Source organism: Malus sylvestris, chromosome 15, assembly GCF_916048215.2.
Source record: "Malus sylvestris chromosome 15, drMalSylv7.2, whole genome shotgun sequence".
Taxonomy (NCBI): Eukaryota; Viridiplantae; Streptophyta; class Magnoliopsida; order Rosales; family Rosaceae; genus Malus; species Malus sylvestris.
Window position 1 is genome coordinate 17,891,334 of NC_062274.1, and position 26,244 is coordinate 17,917,577.

At 35.3% G+C, this 26,244-nt stretch overlaps 1 long non-coding RNA gene and 1 pseudogene across 1 annotated transcript; one reads left to right on the forward strand and one right to left on the reverse strand.

Moving 5' to 3' along the window:
• Window positions 1-2,522: 2,522 nt before the first annotated feature.
• LOC126601762 (uncharacterized) lies at window positions 2,523-14,810 on the forward strand. The gene is made up of 3 exons (XR_007615803.1): window positions 2,523-3,710; window positions 4,594-4,677; window positions 14,404-14,810. It is a non-coding gene; the product is annotated as an uncharacterized LOC126601762 (long non-coding RNA).
• Window positions 14,811-21,103: 6,293 nt separating this feature from the next.
• LOC126601248 (uncharacterized) lies at window positions 21,104-22,281 on the reverse strand (annotated as a pseudogene).
• Window positions 22,282-26,244: the final 3,963 nt, after the last annotated feature.

Sequence of the window (26,244 nt, forward strand, 5' to 3'; positions counted from 1 at the left end):
CATGATTGTGAATCCCTCAAACCACTGCAACAACCCCTCAAACGAAAGACCACACCACCCTTTGATGATCTTCAAATCGTCAACAATCTTACTATGAGTCACCTCCAACAAACGTGAGCTTCTTCCCATAATCCTTGCCAAAAGCACAAAATCCTTGCCAAAAGCACAAACCACATAATCACCACTTCAAATTTGAACAACAAATATCACTTTTAAAATCTGAAGTTGAGTAATAAGTTATTACCGCAACAAAAACTCTCATCCTCAACTATAAAAACTCTCCGCGACAAAACAAGCAAAAAATATGACTTTTCTCTTGGCGTCCGAGTATCACCTCCTCCCTTTTCCATTATGGTGCGTTTCCTTTCCCTATCTCGGTTTACTTTGTATTGATACCGTCTCCTGTATCAAGAGAAGAATACATCACTATCTAGTTATTAGTCTTCTCCATCACATCTTCATCGTCACTTCAATCGCATCTTAATCGTCACTAAATCGTTGAAAATTTTTTTTTTTTTCAAAAACCTACCCACGATTTCACTCTCTAATATTGTTCTTGAATTTAAAGTTGAAGACATTATTTCAAGTTTCAACCACTTCCCGTAATTCAACCAACCCATGTCTACATTGTCCACGTAGAGATTTCCATCACCAGACTATGTACTGTTTTAGAATGATAAATTAAATGGCAGTATTGCTATTTTTGTAGTGCTCAAGTGTCTTTTCTTGTTTATGGAATAGTCCTTACCAACAATGAAGATCAAAGTAACACTCAAACCGACATTGACAGCTATAACGAGTGCTTTTGTAAGACGCACTTCTGTTTATATAAATTCCTTAAACCCAATTAAATTGCATTTTTTGTGTTTTCTTCAATTAACTTTACATTTTTATCTCAAATGTTATATGATAAATGGTTTTGATTTTTTCAAAAAGTTTTTTTTTTTAACAAAACGATAGTATTTACACTAAGAGAAATGATGTGGGCTTAGTCTCATAATGAGCAGGCAAAATGTGGTTCAAATTCGCCTTTAGCGAAAATCAAATCTAAAACATTTCGCTTACAAGTGAAGAACGTTTTTAATCTTTCTAAAAGCACTAACAAACAAATATTAGTTATTTCAAACATGTAATAGGGAATTTAAGCGCCCCAATTTGTGGCTATTTTGCCTAGTTTTGGGGACCAGTGAAGGAGATCCAAATAAATGCCCTGGTAGAATAGCTCACCTTTCAGCCCATCACCAACCAACTAAAATATGCAAACGTGTATGTATTAACCAATAACCAAAGTCCACGACCATCATGTACGGTGCATGCGCACCCTCTTACTTTGCTCCTCTCTCTAATGGCGTTGTGTCACCAATTTGTTTTCAAGTTTGTAACCAAGTGGTATTCAATACGTGAGGGGAACAAACGAAGACGGATATCCTATTTTTCGGGGACATATATCATCGGCGACGTCTCCAAACTAATCATAAATAACTGAGAGTCGTCCACCAACACGTAAACAACAAGACCTAGAATGCATGATTTACTAAAACATATATATGTGTTGTACAGTATGAACACATAAGCTCTAGCTTGTACACTAGAAACAATGCGTCGATCAATGAGATTGATTGGCATGGTTTAACCCTGCAAGAAACGTTGGCGTAAAACTTTTGATTTTATTTTTTATGTTGCAGTATTCATTAATCATGCTTATCATTTAAAGACGTCAATATTTATTTATTGAAATAAATCTGACGAGAGAACGTTATCTGTTTAAAATTGTTGGGATTTCACAACTAATTATTTGATGTGTTATAGATTAATGAGATGTATTAGAATTCGAAAAGCTTCGTATTTGCACGAAAGAATGTGATGGGGTGGTGGGAGTTTGATGGGGAAACATGGGACCCTTGATTTTTCAGGAATTATTTGCTGAATTCCGATAAGAAACGAAACCTTGTGAGCCCAGCAGAGCAGCATTCCCAAGAATTGGACATGTAAGTGGTGAAAGTTCTGAAACAAAGCATGTGAATTGCAGTCTGGAATCCGCTATAAAAATTCCTACCCCACTCTTTAAATTGCACGATGTTTATATATATAATATGTCAATATCTTAGGATTTGTTTGTAAATGTTTTTAAAATGATTAAAATCATTTTTTGTGAAATTATTTTTGGATTTCAAAACCACTTGAAATTCTTCTTGCAAAAAACATATAATTGGTGCTTCTTGCAGAAAGCACTTCAAATATTTTTTCAAGATTCACTTATATTTTTACTAAAAATTGGTTCCAAAAACACTTTTAAAGAAATTGATTTCATCATTTTAAAAACAATTTCAAACTAACATTTATTTATTTGATAAACACATTATGCGCTGTCAATTTCTGTAGGAAATTTCATCAAACTTGTCTTCACAAGTTTTGGTAAACACAAACTAACTAAAACTCGTGGGGATAAGAAGTATAGAGATGAAATGTAGAGAACCTGTGGGAAAGAAATTCTATATGTACTAAAACCCGTGGAGAAATCAATGTAGCTTAGTAACAGTGCATTTCCAGTTTTACACCCGCTTATTTCAACTTCGCCCCGTTTGCTTCCTTCTTCTATGCTCCTCCCCCCTCGTGTAATATGCCAAACCTTCATCTTCAACTCGACCTCCCCCTTCATAAACTCCCTCCGGTCCCTTTTCTCTATAAATTGTAATCACCGCCACCACCAGTTCGCTCAAACTTTGTCTATAAAGCCTCTTTAAATGCACAAGAATTGAGATTTTTGTATCATCAACAACAAAGACATGAAAGTTGTCGCAAGAAAGAAGATTACCTGACAAAGAGGAGGTTTTCTTGGATTCTCATCGTCTCTTGGGCCACCACTTCCACCTTCATTTCCAGGTGCCTTTTAGGACCTGATGTTGAACAGAAATGATGCCAACTGAAAGCATTGTAACTTTCCCATTCAACGTTGCCACGTTGAAGGCAATAACGACGGGAAATTTTTGAAGTCAAGCAAGAAATCAATGGCTTCTTCCGCATAAAAAGCATTTTTCTCACTCTCTTTTACAGTGGGAGAAGCTATTGATTTCTTTCTTAGCTTCGACAGTATCTTCAAAAATTTCTCCGCCTTGTTGCCTTCAACATGGGGACGTTGAATGGGAAAGTTCCATCATTATCGAGGGGTGTTTTCTGTTCAATATTATGGGGTCCGCAAAAATGCACCCTGAAAATGAAAGTGTTGGTGGTGATCCAAGAGACGATGGAAATCCAAGAAACCTCCTCTTTTTTAGGTTATCTTTTTTCTTGCTATTATTTTCATGTCTTTTGCTGTTGATCATGCAAAAATCTCATTTTTCACGACTAAACTTGTGATTGCAAGAGAGAAAATTGTTTATTGGGCCGGCAATCTGCCGTGGAAAAAAACAAAACTTCATGAAAAAATATATTCTCCCATCACACTAATTATGTTTCTGAAATGAATGTGTGAAACAACTGTGATCTTTAGTCAATGCAATTCTTATCTTTTAAGTTTCAAGAATTTCTGTAAAGCTTAGTATTTGTGAAAATAATTCAAGTGTTTTTTTTTTTTGTGCAAAAAATTATTTTTTATTTAATTTTTTTTATTTGGTTTTCACCTGATAAAATCGTTTGACAGCACCAGGCTACCAGCTACATGCCAGGAGGCCCAGTTCAAAATCTGTGGCGTGTGAGTTGTTTGATAAAAGGTAGAGTGAAGATAGGACAATACTTGCGTTTCACGAAACAGTTGATCTAATTATTAAATATATTGTCACTTACTACTACAGTATAATAGTATTTTTCTTCACTTGTAAGTAAGATGTATTAGGTTTGATTCTCACCAAAAACAAATTTGAACCTTTGGTAAATTTGAATTATATTATTGCTAGTCTCTTATGAAGCTAACCTCACTCTTCTCTCCTTTAATGTAGATAATATTGTTTGTTGAAAAGAAAAAAAAAAGGCTATTGAGCATATTGTATTCACAAATTGGGATTTCATGCTCAATTATTTGGGTACTAGTAATAGTCCATCTAAATGTCCCACAGTTCGAGAGAAACTTACATATGTATATCTTTTTTAAAAAGAGAATTGCAACGATAATTTGTAGGAAGAATACTTTTTAGAGAACTTTAACGAAAAGCATCCGGTACTGTTTATTTTAACGAAAAACCACATTTTTACACTAAAAAGTCAATCATGGTACTATTCACTTTACTATTTATTTTGTCCTTATCATTAAAACTCAAAGTTTTCAAACCATTTTCATTAGTTTTCCTTACTTTCTAACGAGCGTTTGGAAAAAACTTATATACAACATACGTATATCTTTCTAGAAGAGACTTGGCCACAAAAATATATGGGATTTTAGCTAAAATAGCCTTATTTGCAAAACACAATTCCAAAGAAGTCCATTTTGCAAAATAGAATCTGCAATGGGCACTAACTATTGGTTAATTGCATATCAGCCCAAATTTATTATTATGATATCATCATTATTCTGTCACACTGTTGTCATTAGCTCCAATTTGTCATAATATTAAAATAAAATTCAAAAAATTGATCTTTATGTGGTTATTCTTGTTATAGGCCTATTTGACTGAACTGTATTTAATACAGAGAGGGAGAAGGGTCGGCGACAACAGAGATAGAAGAGTGAGATGTAATTTTGAGGTATGTGTTGTATCATCCTATTGTGCCTTTATTTATAGTAGTAGGGAAGATTAAATCATTACCCTATTAGGATTACAACTCTAATAGGAATTTAACCACTAAAGAGAATATACAAAGATACTCCTAGATACACTAGGATTTACATAATCACATTCCTAATCCAATAGAACTGCAACACTCCCCCTTAAGAGTGTAAATACTCAAACAAAGCATCACATCAAATCTTAAGCAGATAAGGTAGAACAGTTGATGAAGTCGTCGGCACAAGGGGTGAATGGGAGTCTCAAATTTAAAAGAAAGTATGCATGGGTGGTAAAACTCATAAACACTTTGCTCTAGTAAAACCTAAGGCAGGTGAAAACCCATAGACTAAGGAGAAAAGTGAGAAGTATGCATAATGTCTTAAAACAAACGTCAAATAGGATGAAAATAGTGAACTCAACGGAGTATGATCATCACAGGATGAGTGCCTCGTTAAAACCTCTTTAGGTAGCAAAACCCCAGTGGGAAAAATGCTCCTAATCATAAGAAAAATAGTATATTAAGATCAAGTGAGTATGCTTCAAGATACTCCTATTGAGTTATACATAACTTCCAAATAAGAGAAAGTAATTCAACTCAGATAATTTACGCATACCAATTCCTTGGACGAGCTTCTGAAAAGTAGACTTAAACAATGACTTGGTGAAGAGATCGGCCAAGTTGTCTTGGGAACGGATTTGCTTGACTTCAATGTTTTGATGATGTTGTTGCTGGTGAGAATAAAATAACTTCGGCGCTATGTGTTTGGTGTTGTCTCCCTTGATGTAACCATTCTTTAACTGCTCGATACATGTTGCATTGTCTTTATTCATCATCGTAGGAAGGTCAACGACAGAAGTAAGACCACTAGTGCTTCGAAAATGTTCCATGACTGCTTTCAACCAAAAGCACTCAAACAATGCTTCATGCAAGGCGAGAATCTTAGCATGGTTCGAAAAAGTCGCAACTACCGTTTGCTTGATAGACCTACAAGATATAGCGGTGTCTCCAATGGTAAATACATAACCTGTTTGAGAATGTGCCCTATATGGGTCAGACAGAGAACCAACATCTGTGTAACCAACGAGGTGAGAATCAACTCGAGTGACAGAGGGGGGCGGCGGCTTCTCTCAAGGATTCATGGGTGTAGAACAAGCCCAAATCAATCATACCCTTGAGGTAGCGAAAAATATCTTTAACACCATTCCAGTGTTTGCGTGTAGGCGCATTGTTGTATCTAGCTAAAAGATTAATAGTGAGATGTAGGTCTAGTGCATTGAGCCAAGTACAATAAAGCACCAATTGCACTTAGGTATGGAACTTCAGGCTCCAAAATCTCTTCTTCATCCTCCTTTGGACTGAAGGGATCTCATTTAGCATCTAGAGTCCGAACGACCATATGAGTACTCGAAAGCTTCGCTTTATCCTCATTAAAACGTCGCAACACCTTTCGGGTGTAGTTTGATTAATGTACTAAGATTTCATTCGAACAATGCTCGATCTCTAGGCCGTTTTCCCAAGATCTTTCATCTCAAATTCCAATTTCAAGTGAACGACGATTTCCTCAAGTTCTGCGGGAGTTCCAATGAAGTTCATGTCGTCGACATAAACTACAACGATTGCAAATCTAGAATGTGACTTCTTTATGAACACACATGGGCATAATTCATTGTTCACATAACCCTAACTTGTCAAATATTCACTTAGACAGTTATACCATATCCACCTAAATTGTTTCAATCCGTAAAGTGATCTCTTCAATCTAATCGAGAAAGTGTTCCGTGGTCTAAAACTATTTGAACCAGTCAATGGAAGTCCTTCTATAACTTTTATGTACATTTTTGTATCTAGATCCCCATAGAGATACGCAGTTACCACGTCCATAAGCTGCATATTCAGTTTTTCAAAAACTACCAAACTAATAAGATTGCAAAACGTTATGATGTCTATTACAGGGGAATACGTCTCCTCGCAATCGATCCCAGGGTGCTGAGAGAAGCCTTGCGCTACGAGGCGTGCTTTGTATCACATTATTTCATTTTTCTCATTACGCTTGCTCACGAAAACCTACTTGTAGCTCACAGGCTTCACATGTGGGGGAGTAGGAGCTACAGGCCCAAACACCTTACATTTCGCAAGCGAATTAAGTTCGACCTGGATTAATTATTTCCAGTTTGACCAATCTGTTCTATGTCGACATTCATCAACGGAACGTGGTTCAATGTCATCGCTAAGCATGATGTCGGAAGTAACGGTATATGCGAATACATCATCGACAATCATCTCATTCTGATTCCAAACCTCATCCAATACTGCGTAATGGACCGAAATCTCATGATTCTTGGGAGGCCGGTATGTTTCATCTAAGACATCGCCGTAATCTAAAATAACCACATGCGTTGGAACAGATGAGTAAACAATGGTTGGATTCATATTATGGTCACTAGTTTGTGCCATTTTCCTCTTCTGATGTTGTGAATCATTTGAACTAGGGGGGCCTATCACACTTCAAGGTAGAAATAGGTGATTGGTTAGCTGCCAGTGTACCGAGCCATGTGGGAGGTGCGGCCACCCCACCCTCGGGGATAGCCCGGTTCCAAGGCAGTGTTACGGTGTACGTTAAGTACGTCCATCTTTGCAAGTGTGTTTGCAATTGGTATATGTGATCTCGTCACCTTTACTAGATCAGTAAAAGCATCTGGCATACTTTAAGTGATGCTCTGAAGATCTAGAATACATCGCACTTCAATTTCAGACTGAGGGGTATGGGGATCTAAATGAGACATAGTGGAAGTAATCCACGATAATTCGTGGCGTTCTACATGAACGTTAATGATCTTATCTCCCCCCAATGACGGTAAGATTATCTCATCAAAGTGACAATCCGCAAAACGTGCTGTAAATAGATCTAGTATCAATGGCTCTAAGTAGCGGGTAATTGATGTCAAATCATAACCAACATAGACTCATATTTTTCTCTAATGACTCATTTTAGTACTTAGTGGAGGCACTATTGGCACATAAACGGTGCACGCAAACACACGTAAATGCAAGATGTCATGCTCGTATCCAGTAACCAACTATAACGGTGAATAAGGTTGGGTAGCGGTGGGCCTCAGGTGGACCAACATAGCTGCGTGCAATATTGCATAGCCCCAGCATATATTAACAAAGTTTTTCGCATAACCAAAGTCTGAGCTATCGTTTGAAGGCACTTTATGAAAGCTTCTGTAGGTCGTTTTGGGTGTGAACATGGGGTACAGGATGTTCAACTTCATTCCCAACAGACATGCAATAATCGTCAAAAGTCTGTGATGTAAACTCTCAAACATTATCCAGTCGAATCGACTGGATCGGATAATCAGGGTGGTGAGCCCTAAGCTTAATAATTTATGCTAAGAGTTTCGCAAATGCAGCATTGCGTGTGGACAATAAGTAGACATGTGACCATCACGTCCATACATCAACCAACACCATGAAGTATCTAAATGGTTCGCATGTTAGTTGGATAGGTCCATAAATATCCCCTTGAATCCGCTGAATAAACTTAGGGGGGTCGTGAATAATCTTTGTAAGTGAGGGTTGAATGTTCAACTTCCCCAAGGAGCATGCTTTGCAAAGCGGATGGCCGGGATAAGATTTTAAGTAATACCCATGTGATACTTTGAGGATACGACGCATCATATCGCGTCCGGGGTGTCCCATTCGACCACGCCAAAGCAGGAGAGTGTTCTGGAACTTGGCCATAAGGGCGGCCAAGTGATAAGTCTCAATGGCGCAAATGGTTGTTATGTACAACCCACTCGGGAGACGTTCCAGCTTCTTGTGAATACTCTTCTGGCCATATTCGTAAGAAGTGATACTAAGAAATTCGGAACCATTCTCTTATGTGGTTTAAACATGATATTGATTATCTCGAATATCTCTAAAACTCAGCAGCGTTCTTCTGGAATGTGGAGAATATAATGCCTTTTTAATGGTTAATTCAGTATAATTGGACAACATAATATTGGCCTTTCTGTATCCTTCTATTAGGTTGGATAGGCCTAAGAGGTGTCATATGTGCATTTTTAGGTACGAAGTTAGTAAAATAGTGTTTATCATGTAATATGGTGTGTGTGGTGGCACTATCAGCCAAACAATTAACTTTCCCACTAGTTATGCCTAATCGAATCGGTCATATGCATAATTCCATTCATTCAATTAATCAATTTGAGAAATAATATCCATAAAATAATTATCCATAATTCAAAACAAACCAAAACCAAACAAATAATTCCAAAGACTTAGAAAACTGTCCGAAAATTAAACCATAAACCTAAAATTTAAAGGGGGGTTCGACCACTCTAGTGGGTTCGGCCACTAGGGGTGTAAAACGCCCTAACATGTCTTAGAAAAATAAAACTTTATTCTTCTATGAGAGTGGATGCCTCCTGAAAATCTAAAATCTTTAGAGTTGTAGTAATATCTTCGGCATGTTCTAGAAGTGCAAAGTTAGACTCACGATGGGAATGATACTTGGCAACAGCCTCTGGGGTAGCTCGGCATACGTGTGACCAATAATCCTTTGATCCATAGCGATAACACATGTCTAGTTCAGTGGAAGCTGATTGAATGGTAGCTTTGCCCCTTGTTCTTGAAGTTTAGGACCTTAAAGGCAAGGGGTTGGCGTTTCTGGGTCAAATTTTCTCCCATGGGTGGGCTTCTGTTTTGTTGACCTTGGGCCTGTGGTGGGGCTTGCCGTCCATTTCCACGGCCATGACCGAATTTCCATCGATTGTGGTTGCTAGAATGAGTCGCATGCACTTCAAGTGGAGCGTTCGACCTAATGGGTTGAGCTTGATGATTCTTCATCAAAAGTTGGTTTTGCTTTTCAGCGAGAAGTAAAACAGATATCAAATCCAAAAATTTTATGAACTTATGTGCTCTATATTGTTGCTACAGGACAATATTGGTGGCATTGAAGGTCGAATAAGTCTTCTCTAGGAGATCTTGCTCGGTTAAGTCCTCTTTACAGAACTTAAGCATTGATCGGATTCTACAAACTTCAGAGTTATATTCATTCACATACTTAAAGTCTTGAAGCGTAAATGCTGCCAGTCATGTCTTGCTTCAGGTAAGTAAATGTCTTTCTAGTGGTCGAAGCGATCGACCAAAACAAGAGGGTACGCGGATACTCTTCTGCGAGGTACTTGGTCTACAGTGCATCATAGATGTGTCTGCGGATGAAGATCATAGCAATAGCTTTCTGAGTTTCGTAGACAGGTTCATCGTCGGTAGGTTCCTCGATGGTAGCTCTAAGACTCTTTGCAATAAGATGGAGTTTCACGTCTTGAATCCACTTCAGATAGTTTATTCCAGAGACTTCCAGAGCGGTGAAATCGAGCATGTTTAAGTTCAATATGTCCCTAAAACATATGGTATAATGAAATGTGGTTAGTCATATGGAAAGCCATAGACATATATTGTAGAACATTCGGGTTCTATAGACATGTATTGGTTTAATTTAAGCATGAAAGCTACGGGTTTCATGTGGTAAGTTTAGAATGAAAATTTCGGGTTTCAAAGACACAAAATTTGAAACTACAGGTTCGATTTAGTTATGAACGTTTAGTTCATATATAGGGGTACTTGTAAGAACACATAATACAATATACAATAAAATGTGGTGAATTTTTGGATTGCTTCAGGAACCCAAGTGTGAGTGCTTCGGAACTATGAAAGATAGTCAATGATTCAAAGAAACAAAATAATTTATTGAATCGTTAATTGCCAAAAAGTGAACTTCAAGCCAATAATTTTGGATTAATTGTCAGATTAATGGACTGCTGGTCACTTTAATTAATTCAATAGATCGTAACCATTCATGTTTGATTGTAGAAGCAAAAATAATAATAACATTTAAGTTAAAATTATAGAGAATGCCAAAAATAGCATTGGATTCGAAAAACCATAGCCCAATATCGGTGGGCTTGGGTGTCGTGTGCAAGGCAAAGCCTTAAAAGGGCTTAATGGGCCACGAGTGTCACATCCCGGCCCGGGGTCCACCACATCCCGGGCTCGCTCCACCACCGTAGCACGATATTGTTCGCTTTGGGATCCGACCACACCCTCAGGTTTTGTTTCTGGGAGCTCACGAGCAACTTCACCAATCCTTTCAGTGATCTCATAAGGTCCTAAAAACCAAATAGTGGTCTCAACCCATCTATTAGCAAGAAGATTCCCTTGACTAGCCAGGTTTCGATCCTGGGACCTGTGGGTTATGTGCCCACCACGCTTCCGCTACGTCACTCTGATACCAAACTGACACACCCCGATCCTAGAATCAAGGTGTGCTGGCCGTCACATGAGTGTAACGTAACCAAAAGTGTGACGTGACGTATAAGCAATAGGTAAGAGAATTACGAAGAAATAAAAACCAAATACTAGCAGTAATATCCAACTAGCATGCTAGAGTGAATTTAAGTGTGAAACACACATATTCAGAGCGTAAGTACTAGGTGCAGTCAAGTAAGACCATAACTAAATTATAACACCCGAAGGTGAGTCCTACATTTATGTAGTCTGTCAGTACGCCGTGGAAATCCTCGTGGGCCACCAACGCTGCTAACTAGAACCTGGAGGGGCGCAAAACAAAATTGAGTAGGTCAGTAAAACAAAGCTTTTTGAAAACATTTCAATTAATAATATTTCTAACCCCTCGCTGTAAAACCTGTATACTTTCCCAGAAAATAACATAATATACATATAAATCTTTATATATATCTCAAATCACCAATCTATATCAAAAACCAAAAAGTATGCCACGTTAAACGTCAATAACAGAATAAGGATGCATCAATATAACAGGTGAAGTAATGAATCAACCGGAAACCCTGCAGTTGGTCATGTACGGTTAATTCTAAAGCTCAATATCCCATCCAACCGAAGTCACCGCAGTGACCTGTACGGCGCTACTCTGCACATAAATCGGAACTACCTGAAGTAGTCTGTACGATAAGAAGGTGTAAGAATACGCTCTAGTGCTTCTCTCATCAACAGCTGTATAATAATCTAAAATCACCTACAGTCGGAACCACTCTATGGTCTGTACGATATGTCAGAACCCTCTAATGGTCTGTACGACATGCACCTACTTGGATCCAAGGTGAGCGTGCGGTGCGAGGTGAATAATATAAGCACTAACACCAAGGGTGCAGGTTATGAGCTTTCAACACAATTCACATCATCAATAAATCATATGAACAATATAAACTCACCTGATACTCACCTGTGACGGCCAGCGCGCCTTGATTCTAGGATCGGGATGTGTCAACGAGTTATTGCGGGACAGCCCAATCATGGTTGCAAGCCATGTGCCGTTTCTAGGTAAGCCCAACCGCAAAGGTTGGCTTGTTGTGGTCTCAGGCTAAAGTGCTAGCGAGCCTCGCATTCGCTGGCTTGGGTTGAGGCGCTAAAAAGCCCAACCGAAGCTGACTTGGTGGTTAGGCCTTGACATGGCGAGCCCTACAGCCAAGAAAGTTGTTGCTTTCGGGCCGGGGCAAAGAGACGAGCCTAGCAGGCTTCAAGCATGCTAGTGATGGGCCTAGGGCTCATGGACAAACCCAGCAGAGCTTCGGGCTGTGCTGAAGTGGGCTAGGGCTGCAGGCCTAACTTAGAAACCCAAGCATGCATTCGGCTTGGCTCTCCAATGCGTGCAACAAAGCCTAAAAGGCTGCTACAAAGGTCCATGACGTCAAACGACGTCGTCGCAAGGCGGTGGCGTGGCTGCAAGTCAACCAACTCAGCTCGATGCCCGCGGCAGCACGGCATGAAGCCATGTCTCGACCGCAAAAAAAATCCCAAATTTTTTTTTTCAATTGCTAGGGTTAAAGACCCTAATTGCTTCTAAAATAATTTTGATACTTTGACTCACAAATTCCACATAGCATAATTACGTATTGCATGAACAAGTATATATATTGACAAAATATATGAACACATATACAATATATATAATTGTAAATAAAATATAAATATATAGGGTCCATGCATCATGAGAAATGTTTTCATGCTTCAAGGTTTTTTCAAATGTCTTAATTTATTTTAAAAGAACCTGATTGGCAAAAAATGTAAAAGAAACCTTCATCCACGATCCTTCAGTTCCTTAGATTCTGGCAAGAGCGTGTCGATAACGTTTTGTAAGCCTATTTGACTGAACTGTATTTAGGAGAGAGAGGGAAAAGGGCTGGCGGCAACAGAGAGAAAGAGAAGAGAGAGATGTAATTCTGACGTATGTATTGTATCACCCATTGTGCTTTTATTTATAGTAATAAGGAAGGTTAAATCCTTACCCTATTAGGATTACAACTCTAATAGGAATTTAACTACTAAAGAGAATGTACAAAGATACTACTATATACACTAGGATTTACACAATCACATTCATAATCCAATAGCACTACAACAATTATATCATCATTATCTCATTCTTAAGGCTTCAAATAGATCATTAATTTGTCATTTTATCGTCATTAACTCCAACTTGTCATGATATTCCAAAATTTCTAAAATTCACCCACATTCCACAACCTCCTCCCACAACTTTTCAAGTTGGTGTGGGGCTTTAAAATAGCAGAAGTTGAGCTTGGATTCAATCATTCAAGGCCACCATCCGCAGACCTCCTTCTCTTTGTAGAAATCGAATTGATCCGATCGATTGATTCATCACTCTTCTCTATCTCGGATCCAGTCCTTTCGAGCATCACCATTCTGATGGGTTGAGATGATGGGAATGAAGATGAGGTGTAGAGGTAACGGAGGAGGAGTCTCCGGAGTTACAGAGGCGATAAATGCCGCATTTAAAGAGAGAAACAGAGAGAAAGGTTTTTTTTGTTTTTTTTTAATTTCTGGAATGAGGAATGAAATGGGTTAATGTGCAATTAATCGATAGTTAGTGGCCGCTGCAGATTATGTTTTACAAAATAAACTTTTTTAGAATTGTGTTTTGTAAAGGAAATTTTATTTGAACTCAAATAGCTTTTTTTATATCTAGCTTACTCTTTACACTTATATTATTTTTAATTAAATTAACAGTATATATTTGAACTTAAATTTACTACCTAAACTAACTTCACAACCCCAATTTAATATGTAAATTTATCTCTACACCAATTGAAAAATTAAAAACCAAAATCAAAGCATTCTTTCCTCTGACGCTCTCTCTTATCAACAGTTGCTTTTGATGGAGTCTCCATTAACCTCTACAGTGTTGCTCTCGATAAATCTCATATTGATTTGTCTAACCATGTCAAACAAGCCGTTCCTTCTAAACTACCCTCTTGCATTTATTTATTTTGGCTTCTCCAGCACACTCGCTGGTGTGTGCATGTATTTGAACCTAGAAGCAGGCAAAGGAAGATGGAAGAAAAGCTAGTTGAGAGCAACTCCATTTGCTGATAAAATTTCTTGTTTATTTGTACCTAGTGCTGTCATTTTTGGTGTAAAAGAAAGAAGCATGAACATAAACATAAAAATTGTATTACTAATAAATTTTTTAATAACATGATTTGCGATGAGTGTTCATTTTTTGTTGGGGTTTAATTACCGGGTGTGAGTTTTTATTGATAGATCTTATTTTTATTGTTAATTTCATGTTGTATCTGATGGTAATTATACAATAGGGTAATTATGCAAAGCATGCTTTCCTATATACCTTTGTTGCAGACAAGTTCTCGTGTCCGCGGTCATTAAGAATGACGCTTCCCAACGTAACATATGGCTGCAATTGGCTGTGGTTTTGGTGGGAAACACAAAACAACCATAGCAACTGGACACCTCCTGCCTGGAACCCACCATGCAAATAATCGACACAGAACAGACATTTGCTCCCCCAAAACAAGAAGATAATCTTGCTTGCAACCGAATATATATACATCGCTTTAACATAAGAGGCAATGTATTTCATTGACACGCCATTTTCTCTCCACATGGTAGGCAAGTTGAGACCATGATTGCTTACTGTAACATTCATTACGTGATTTACAACAAGCACATATGGGCAAAAATATGTAGACGCAGGCCTTTAGCCTATCGAATTTTTCCGCATTTTTTCTATTTATCCTTATAGTGTATCCTAAATCTCTTTTATGCACCGATCGATCTTACTCGTAAGTAAAAACTTGCATCATCCTATCCCAATCTACATTGAAAAGTTGGTTACATGGTTGCAATCAGTATTGTCTATCATTCGTAACACATCCATAATAGAACAACTACCCCCACATTAGTCTTAATAATTAATTAATTAGATGCTATCTTCTCTTACAATTCATTGGGATCGTTGATAAGGGCTGAAACTTGACACGGATAAAGCCAACTTTCTTGTGGTTGAGAATCGAAGGTTGTTAATGTAAGACATATTCTGAAATCACAACAAGAAGATATTAGGATCACGAATAAATCAAATCAATATGAAATAGAGATTGACTAATTATATTGAACTTATCTGTAGAATTCGAAAGACATGGTTATGAAGATGAAGTCATTGATGAACTCTAGGTTGTCTTCTCCTTCCAGTACTTCAATAATATCTCTCTGCTATATGAATAAGGTTTAGCGTATCTGAGAGATTAAGCGTATGGAAGTAGGGACTTAACCATAGTATTTATATTATTAGGGTTTAATCACAACCAGTCTATTGGTTGTGAAAGTCAAACCCTATCACTTAAGTGTTTAAGTCCCACCATGATACTATATCTTTGTAGTGAAATCCATCAAATTTCTTTAGGTCAATTGCAAAGGATAAGACTCCATAATCCTTATTTCATGAGGACTATCAGATTACTTAAGTTGTTAACAACTCAATAAACAAGTGGCCTACAATAAGTAATCCAATACATCATTCATTGTCATTCACAACCTTACATTCTCCCACTTGAATGTCAATGATTTATCCTAACAAATAAGAACTCATGGTGATCACTGAGTCTTCATAAGTGTGCAACAACCTTTCCTAGTAACCTGTCACTTTGAATCGAATGTAGAACCAAAGAAAACAAAGAACAACTTGGTATGTTCCTTGCACTCCAAGATCACATACACATTCAACTTAAAGCACTTTGTTGCTAACAAAGTCATGGTGTCAAGAGCTAATAGTCAAAACATTAGCTCACAATAGTCGAACTGAAAATATGAAAATATATTTCAGTACCAAAATAGTTCACAAAAGAACTCAACAACGTTGGAAACAACATCCAACTTTTCTGTCAATTTAGAATATGATAAGAGAACAAGTAAAATACAACATACTATTTACAAAATCAGGATCTCTTATTAAAACTTATGAACAAAACTTAAACAAAAAACTCTTAAAATATCAGCCACTAACGCTTCAAAATTTTAACACAAAAGATAATCTCTTACTCCCACTGATTAAAAGAGACAAAACTATATAAATTATTATTACTCCCACTGATTAAGAGAGTAAAAAATTCTTTGTAAAGGTCTACAGAATGAAACAGATACCTTTCAAATACCCCCATTAGCAAAACATTAGTCATGGGATCTAAAACATAAAATTTGAAAGAGCTCAACATCTTTATTCTAGATATCTGTAGGGAAGTGATTCTTGTGACTGAAAAACTATACAAAATCATTTGGTCAGTTTTGTTCATCTAACATTTGACAAAAATAGAAAACTTTAACTAAATGTTTTCTTACTGCATCAAAAACATATAATTCTAGAATCACCTTTAGACAGAAACTAATTATATTAGGTTTGCATAGCTAAAACATAAAATACAAGGGCAAACGTATAGCTTCAACACTTTTGAGCTGATGAAGTATATGCAATCTTGTCAATTTCATGTTTCACTATACATTGATTTATAGTTGTATTGAATAAGAAAACACTTTTGAGCAGATTAATTATTCATCAATAACATATAAATCACAAGTCCAATTTCTTGAACAACAAACAAGAATTAATAAACAAAACACTTTTGAGCAGAATATACTCATTAACCCTTCTTGAATTTCCTACAAGATTATATTTTATCTACCAAAACTCTGACCATTAAAAGCATGCAAAATTGATGAGTGTGAAGCCCATAATATATTATTTCTCCCACTTGGGCAAACACTCAAAATTGCAAGATTAAACACTAGAGAAAGTGGTTTTCATATAACAAAATATAGGCTAGTTGAATCAATAAAGATAGTGTACACAATCCATTATAAAATATAACATGGCAAATTTGTACAAAGTTTGGAGTTAGAAAAATCTATCAAAATTGTAATCAAATAGGACATGTTGCAAGGTATGCAAAACTCCATCAGTATTTCCCAAGCTCCACTAAAATTTTAGATTTAATCATAATTTAAATAAAACCAATTTACAATCTTTAATATGCTCAAAACACGAAAATTTCTTAAATAAATTTGCTGAGTCACAAAATAGTTGATTTGGACATAATAAACCAATCTATATGTATCAAAATTAGGATTATATAAGGAACAATATCTCAACATCATTAATCGATAAAAGTGACAAGTGATTAGATAAACCAATGGCTACAAAATTTATTTTAGTGTATGAGAGAAAACACATATGTGTTAAAGATTATGTCATAAATTAAAATGAAACCTAATAAGGGAATCCAAACTTAAAATTTATGTTTTAATTCTAAAACAAAGTCGATTAAAGTAAACACATAGATATATCAACAACATCAAATTTTCAACAATAATTTTAATCCAATTTAGAAATCACAGAAAATTAAGGAAAAAGATTGGCAAATTTACCTACTTATTCTCGATTCTGAAAGATTCATCATGGAAGTAGTCGAGTTGTGGAGGATCGAACCAACTCCAAATTGCATGATTGTTACACCTTTGGACAGAAACTAATCATGCAAAGAAAATACCTGCATAGCTAGCCAAAACATAAAATACACAACATACATATAGCTTCAAAAGCTTTGGCCAGATGAAAATATGTTAGAAGTACTTTATGATTTGCTATAATACTAATTTATAATTGGTGAGTGATTTCCTGAAATTCCCATTGGGACAAAAGTATTTACCATATAAATTAGAATTCTGATTTTTAAAATAATCATTTAGAACAGTATTAAATAACCGTTTTGTTGGATATTCAATTATTCTCAAAAGATTCAATCAGACACAAAACTATGTCGTTGTTGACATTGAACAATAGAGTTCTCGAAAGAGGAAACATGGTTATTCAGTTATTTGATAGGGACCAAAATGATCAATTAGTAAACTGATGCCACTTTCCAATTTTCTCTCAAAAGACAATTATCATCATAATCAGAATTGATGACCAAACAAAACATTGGTTTAAGCAAAACAAACCAATACATCTTTAAATCAAAATTTAATCAGTGTTGTCTATAAAATTCATTAGTATTGATAATTTGCATAAAATAAGGACATATTGGAACCATAAACTTGTATAATAATTGGTACCAATAGATGTGCACAAATCAGTGAAATAATATCACATAACAAAACTAGTTTTGAAGTACCAAAATTCAGCAGTAGTTCTTTAGTTTGCAAATTCACTAAAAACTCAATTATCTTTCGATTGTCATGAAAATTTTAGGTATGCACTAGACATATATGGCTACTATTTCGTAAAATTTAATGATTTTTAATATTTTAAGAGAGCCAAAACTTGAATTTGAAAAGAGAGGTGCTGCAGAAACTGCAGAAAATGTTCAGTACAGACCTAAGATTACAAATTCACCAAATATTCATTGTTCATCCGATATGCATGAAAAATTTCAAACATAAATTAAACATACAAACCTGTTAATTCCCAAAATTTCATAATTTTTGAGACTTTACAAGTGTACTAAAAGAAAATACGAAATGGGATGTGCTGCAGAAACGGCAAAAATTCTGCAGTACATACCGGAGATTAAATAATTCACAAAAAATTCAATTTTCAAACCAATGCTTGTGAAAATTTCCAGATTTGAAATAAATATCTCAATGTATATCATACTAAAATTTCATGAATTTATCAATTACAAAAATATATCAAAATGATATTACAAACACAATATTCTGCAGAAGTCTGCAGAATTCCAGCAACATGGTATCTCACTTAAAAATTTACCATAAATCCATTTCTTGTCAAAAAAACGTGAAAAAATACCAGCATCTAAAGTCCATTTAATATTACGACTTGACCAAATTTCATAAAATTTGAAGTTAGGGAAGTCTATCAAAAACTAGAATGTCTATCAGCTATACGAAATATGCACTTATACCAAACAAGAGTCTGCAAAAGATTTACGATGTCTTGAAAAAACTCCCCAAAATCTCAATTAAGAATCGATAGCCCAGAACTACTCATATAAATAAGATACATGAATTTCAAATTTGTCAAAAATAACTAAAGTCCATCAGAATTGCAAGATTTATGGTTCGAAAATAATCTAGTTCATTGAAAGCCCCAATAAAAGTTTCCTTCCAACAGATTTAATTAATCATGAAATCAATACAGCAATATAATTAATAAATACAATAAACCTAAAGCCGTGTTGTAATCCTTCTCTGCCGCACAACGATAATTATTCTGGAAAAGGAAGACAACCCTATATACTCAAGAAAACTCCATATTCTACCGAAAGGAAGAAAAAGGACAATTAGCCGGTGACTAATTATGAACTCCAAATTCACCGTGTAGTTAAAATATTTCCCTTTTATTTTCCATGCCCAATTTTAATTTGTTTGGACCTAAATCCCTAAACAAAATTGCAGACTCAGTGATACAAAATTGCGGAAGCATCGGAAGCATCTTTATGAAGTCTCACAAGATCGAATAGTCAAAATAGCCAACCAAACGATAAACACAAATTATGCTTCACTTGTGTCAATCATCTACAGTTAATCAAATTACCTGTGAATCGAACCCTAAGCTTGTTGTGTGGCTCTGATACCACATGTAAGATATATTCTAAAATCACAACAACAAGACATTAGGATCACGAATAAATCAAATCAATATGAAATAGAGATTGACTAATTATATTGAACTTATTTGTAGAATTCGGAAGACATGGTTATGAAGATGAAGCCATTGATGAACTCTAGGTTGTCTTCTCCTTCCAGTACTTCAATAATATCTCTCTACTATATGAATAGGGTTTAGCGTATCTGAGAGATTAAGCATATGGAAGCAGGGACCTAACCATATATAGTATTTATATTATTAGGGTTTAATCACAACCAGCCTATTATTGGTTGTGAAAGTCAAACCCTATCACTTAGTGTTTAAGTCCCACCATGATACTATATCTTTGTAGTGAAATCCATCAGATTTCTTTAGGTCAATTACAAAGGATAAGACTCCATAATCCTTATTTCATGAGGACTATCAGATTACTTAAGTTGTTAACAACTCAATAAACAAGTGGCCTACAACATAAGTAATCCAATACATCATTCATTGTCATTCACAACCTTACAGTTAACATATTACATGACTTAGGGCTGGTTTGATATTACTGTGCTTTGAAAAAAAACTGCTTCTGTTGTGCTGTGAGAATAAGCAGCTGTGAAATAAAGCAGCAGAGTGTTTGGTAAACTTTTTTGTAAAAGTGCTTTTGAAAAAAAAACAGTATTATAGTGCTTGGTAAATTTTTATGTAAAACAAATGTGAAAAAAGCCGGTTTTTTAAAGTTGGGTTTTGCAGCTTTGTGTTTTTGGCTTTTTTCACCCAAAACTGTGAAAAAAAAGCTAAAGTTGAATGCTTACCAAACACAAAAAAACTCTCAGCTTTTTTTTATATCCATTCTTTTTCAGAATCACCTTAGTATCAAACCAGACCTTAGTAGGTGCAAGAGCATACAATTAATTATAAAAACAATCTCTCTCGTTGTTGAGAACGGAAGATGACATACAACTGATTGATTATCGCACACAATTTGATAGACACAGTATTTTATATATATATATATTTTTTTTTTGGTCAACAGACACAGTATTATCTGGCGTTAACCAATTACATAACTTAGTAGATACAAGAAGATATACAACGGAGACCTATACGTCCAATAATAGAAACAGAAGTGATTTGATGTGCATGCAATAATGGAACATCGGATAGTGCCAATTCTTACATCAATTTGCAAACACTCCTCGTACAACCAGCTGCCAATTCTATATATTGTATATTGTAGAGTAATATTTGAGAGATCAAATTTTATAACAAAATGATATGGTTGTTGATGAATGAGTTATTACTTAAGTATAATTAATGTATTTAATTTTTTATTGATGACACATAATTTAGTTTGCATATTTGTTTCAAAAATTTGATGTAACTAACATTACCCTATGCTTTATAACAGGCACACAAGCATGCACAATTAAATCAGAGATCAACTAGGAATTACATAAAAAATGCAACAAGTAGCGTTGCAATTTGCATTGATTTGAGTTTATTAATCATGTTTAACCCAAAAAAATGTATTTACAAGTTCTTCTTCGAACCTTCAATCCCAAGACCTTAATACATAATTAAGCCTAAAACCACATGCTAATCTAACTACCAAAGGACACGTCGCTTTGGTTTTGCTGAGCTGGACGCGGTTTCACCAACTATTCTACTGTAATCATCCCATAATCTAACGACGTTACCGTTAAGCTCCGTCAAGTCCTGGTACCTGTACCAACTCATCTCTCCCGTTCTCAACGTCAAAACATCCTCCCACCAACTAGTCGCCGCCACCTCATCGCTGCCGCTTTCTTCCGTCTCATCCTTCTCCGGCGTCAGTGATGAGGTCGCTGTCAGGTCACTCTCAACGTCACTATCCTCAAAATACACCGCAAACTTCGAACCCTTTGTCAGCTGCACTGTGCTGTCACCGAACTTAGCCAATGCTGGAACAAAGCATGGTGGCTCCACCTTCTTCGCCGCCGAATTTGACTGAGTTATCTCGGGAACCGGCGACGGCCCATTTAAGCTGAGGCCGGAAATGGCAGGTTGGGAGCGGAATTTCAATGCAGAAGAAGAGATGGCACTGGTGGCGGCCGCTCTAGGTCTGAGCCTCCAGAAGCTAACGGCGGCGGTCAAAACGGCGATCCAAGTCCACAGATTGTTCACAACAGTGAACAATCCGAAGCTCAAGTAATTGAAAGCAAGAGCTTCGAGATTAGAATCCAACACGTTCATGATTGAAATCGAAGGTTGCGAAACAGAGACAGAGGAGGGTTTTTGTTTTGGTGTTGGTTTAAGGTTTAAGGTTTGTGAGAGGTGTGCAGCTTACGAGGTGTTGGTCTCTGGTGGCGGTGAATTTATGGGGGGAGGAGAGAGAGGGCGAGGGAGAATGTGAGCCGTTGGTTTCTTTAGGCCCTGTCCAGTTTGGATCTCGATAGAGAGATGCCAGAAGAGATGCCAGGAATCGAGAGCTAAGATGCGAATTGCTCAATGGTAGATCCCAATTCTTATACCGCATTTTTTCACCACTTGATTTGATTGAGTCATTGACACGTGTCTGGCTAGGAACCAAGTGTCGTCTTCCTTTCGTGAACCCCACAGTGAGAAGCAAACCCTTGCCTTCATGCTCACCATTAAAATAGCATGGTCTAGAAGAAACTGATAGAAAATTGTAGGATAACAAACATACTTGTGGTTGATAGGCTTTGGCAGTCATTTCAGTTAACCACGCATAACTCACTCTTAGGAATGTTCCGTTATTTCAAGTTAGTCGCACATATTTTAATTTTTATAATGTAGTATGCTCTTTTTTTGAAGATAATACATGGAATTATATATTCTCGTAAGCAAAGAACCGCACCTTACAGTAATTTCTAATAGTACGAACCCCTACATTAGAGTTCTTGTGTTCGATTTTTTCTTAGGTAATATCAAATTATAGAATATAGAAAAAATAAAGGGGTTTTTGAACATTAGTCCTTGCAAAATATTAAAATTAAAAAAAAAAACCTGGTGCTAGATTACATATTCAACTTAATCCCTTGAAGTGTACTTTTATCAAAATTTAATTCAATTTTATTATTTAATGTGTATTTTTATTTAATCTCTCCACATTAAATTTTAATTTTATTAATATGCACATATTTAGTTTTTTAATTATAAATGAACATAAATGAGAAAATATTAAAATAAATTTGTGATTAAAAATATATATAAATACATAAATAACTGTACCGAAATATATAATATTGACTTTTTGTACCAAAATATTTGTACGTACATGATTGTACCAAAATATATTATAATGAACCTAAATGTATGTACCGAAATGTATTATATTGAATTAATGTACCTAAATGTCAATACCGAAATGTATGTACCAAAATGTATGTACCGAAATATAATATATTGAATTAATGTACCTAAAAGTCAATACTCAAATGTGTGCACCAAAATGTACGTACCTAAATACATTATATTGAATTAATGTACTTATATGTTTATATCGATGGATATACCGAAATATTAACCTAGATGAAGAACATACATAATTGTTATCGGAATATATATTATAAAAAAATTAGTTGCCTAAATGTAGACATTAAAATATATTATGATGAATGAAATAAAAATTAAATTTAAATGTAATTAATACATTAAAATAAAAATAAAAAGATAAATAAAACATCAAAATATAACTAATAAGTGAGATGATTAAATGTAATAGGGACTAAAATTGAATTTTAATCTTATACAAGATTATAGTCTAAAACTCATCTTTTTTTAAGAATTAAAATGAAGTTTTCTAAAAAATGGACAATCGTGCAGTGTATATCAAAGCCAAATATGTATACCATTATGGCATTATCCAATCAAGCTTCGGATATTGTTGCATTATGTGCTGTCTTTTTCTTAATTCAAATACTCGTATCAGCCTGCATTACACTAGGTAGAGTATTACCCTTATTTTCAGTTTAACACAAGAAAATAAAATAAATGTATGTGGTCTAATGTTTTAATGGATAAATTATTGAGTTTCTACTCATGTATTTTAGGCTTGAAAATCCATCATTTTTAAATTAATGTAATAATTTTGAATCATCTTCCTCCCCTTAATAACAGTAACCAAGAAAAACGTAAGAAAATAAATAGGATAAGAATGAGTAATGTTATTCATGCTATGTTTTTATACCACATTTATATACCATCTTAGGTAGTATCTGTTGTGGACACCCAAGGAAATGAGAGAGAAAGACTCCTCGTATACCACAAGCATCATTTAATTAACTAGTTTTTCTTAATTATTAGTTTATTAAATAATAAACTAAATTTAAAAATCTAATTAATTCAAATGATGTGGTTGTCCACATCAAATGCTACCTAAGGTGGTATGAAAATGTGGTACAAAAATATGGTATGAATATCTTTACTCATAAGAATTTCAAGAAAAGAAAAGTGAAACGTGACAGAAGGTAGTTAGCTCAGCATGGAGTTACATGCACATGTAATACTACATTGTATTTTGACTTTTGAATTAGATTGAAATGAATAACTCTAATTTGAAATTAGAGGGGGATAGAAATAAAATAAACTTTAATTCTACAATTCTCGGGAGAATTGTAATTGATCAGTTTTTTTTTCTCAGCAATCCATTTATTTTCTTGAAGAGCTACAATTTTCTCATGTCTTTCTTTTAACGTACGTTAAAATAGTGGCTTGCCCTTTTAATGCAAACTTTGGTACGAAACAAGATTGTATAGTGTTCACATTCCACACTAATTAGGATGCAAGATATGAATGCCGAGCGAACTAATTGGTGGTTGTGATTGATTAGAGTAGCGTTAGGTAAAGATGATCTGGTAGATATCTTGTCAAAATGTTTAAGCTTGATGCAGAACACAAAGTCCATTAAATGACAACCAATTGTATGGGGAGTATAAGGTTTAATTAAACTTAAAATGTTGTCACTTAGGAATTTGTTAAGTCTTGTAATAAGAGTCCCATAGAAAGAAGAGGTTTATAAAATATTATAAGCCTTTTAAAGTGTATTAGAATGCCTAGAATGGCAGACTTGATTAATTAGTAAAGAAACATATTAATATATGCCTTGTACAATTGAAGTGAGTGACTTTCATTTGAAGAGTTATAGTTATAGATCACCAAAAATTTCTTGGAGTCTAGTTTCCAACGCAACAAATCGTGCATCAAATCAAATTTTTTCTGTGCAGATATTGGCAAAACACCACAGAGCATCAGTGTTGTGGCAAAAAAAAACAATCAATTCCTTAATGGCCATGTTTTGATTTGAGCATTTCTCGACTTTGATGCCATATATCATTTGAAAGCCCTTCCAGTCTAGTTTTTAACTTTCCATGCGATTCCTCAAACTGTTATTTCTACAAAACGATATCCTCAATTTACTAAAGCATGTTGCTACTGCCAGTAAACAAGGTTAGGTGGGTTCTAGAAACGTCTGCCTCTGATTTTTCTGGTGACAACTTTCTAAATTTTAATCTTCCTCCAATTTTTATCATTGTCTCGATGGTTCATGTGAGATTTGTTGTACTACATGTATTGAGGTTGAAAAATGTTCCAACATTGAGTTTGGCATGAACGGGGAACATATAGAATGCAGTTTATGATCATTACGAAGGCGAAGAAGATGTAGTTGAAGAGTTCCATGTAAAAATATATAATGGAGTACAAGCTCTTAAGATATGCAGCATTCATGATCCATTTTGGGACGGTTTCGTTGCTCGAGATGAAAGGAGAGCTCTTTGATAGAAGAACTTTTCAACATGATTTAAATTATCTTTTACTCATTCACAAGTCATGAATGTGAAGAAGTGATTTGGAAGGATTATTCCAATGTGATTATTCTCAAGAAGAAAAGATTAATGTGTGCATGGTCTATAGGAATTTGGAAAATTTTGTTGCTAAATTGGGTATTGTGGAACATCTTAGTTGGACATCCAGAAGATCGATGAGAAAAAAGTCAATTGAAAATAGAGAACAAGTTTTTTTTTTTTTTTTTTTTTTTTTTTTTTTTTTTTTAAAAGAAGAGTAGAATGATGCAGTACACAAAATTCATTAAATGACAACCAATTGTATGCGGAGTATAAGGTTTAATTAAACTTTAAATGTTGTCACTTAGGAATTTGTTAAGTCTACTGTCACTTAGGAATTTTTTAAGTATACTTTGGAGGTTGTAAGAGTCCCATAGAAAGAAGAGGTCTATTAAATATTGTAAGCCTTTTAAATAGTGTATTAGAAGCTTAGCTAGAATGGCAGACTTGACTAATTAAGAAATACACATTTGTCTTGTGCAGTTGAAGTGAGTTATTTCTCCTTCTAAAATCAAACATTTAGTTTAGTTATATGAGTGAATCCACAATTAACAACGTACAGAAAACTCTGTTTTCCCGAGCGAATCCTAGGTGACTTGTCCTTCGTCCCCAAAACTCCTTGGACCCTGCACCAAAGCTGATAGGGTTGGGGAAGTCATGATTAATTGATGGGCCTATCTTTTAAGCAATTACTTTATATACAAATTGTTGGAAAATATTAGTATTTTGGTTTATTTGAATGTTTAG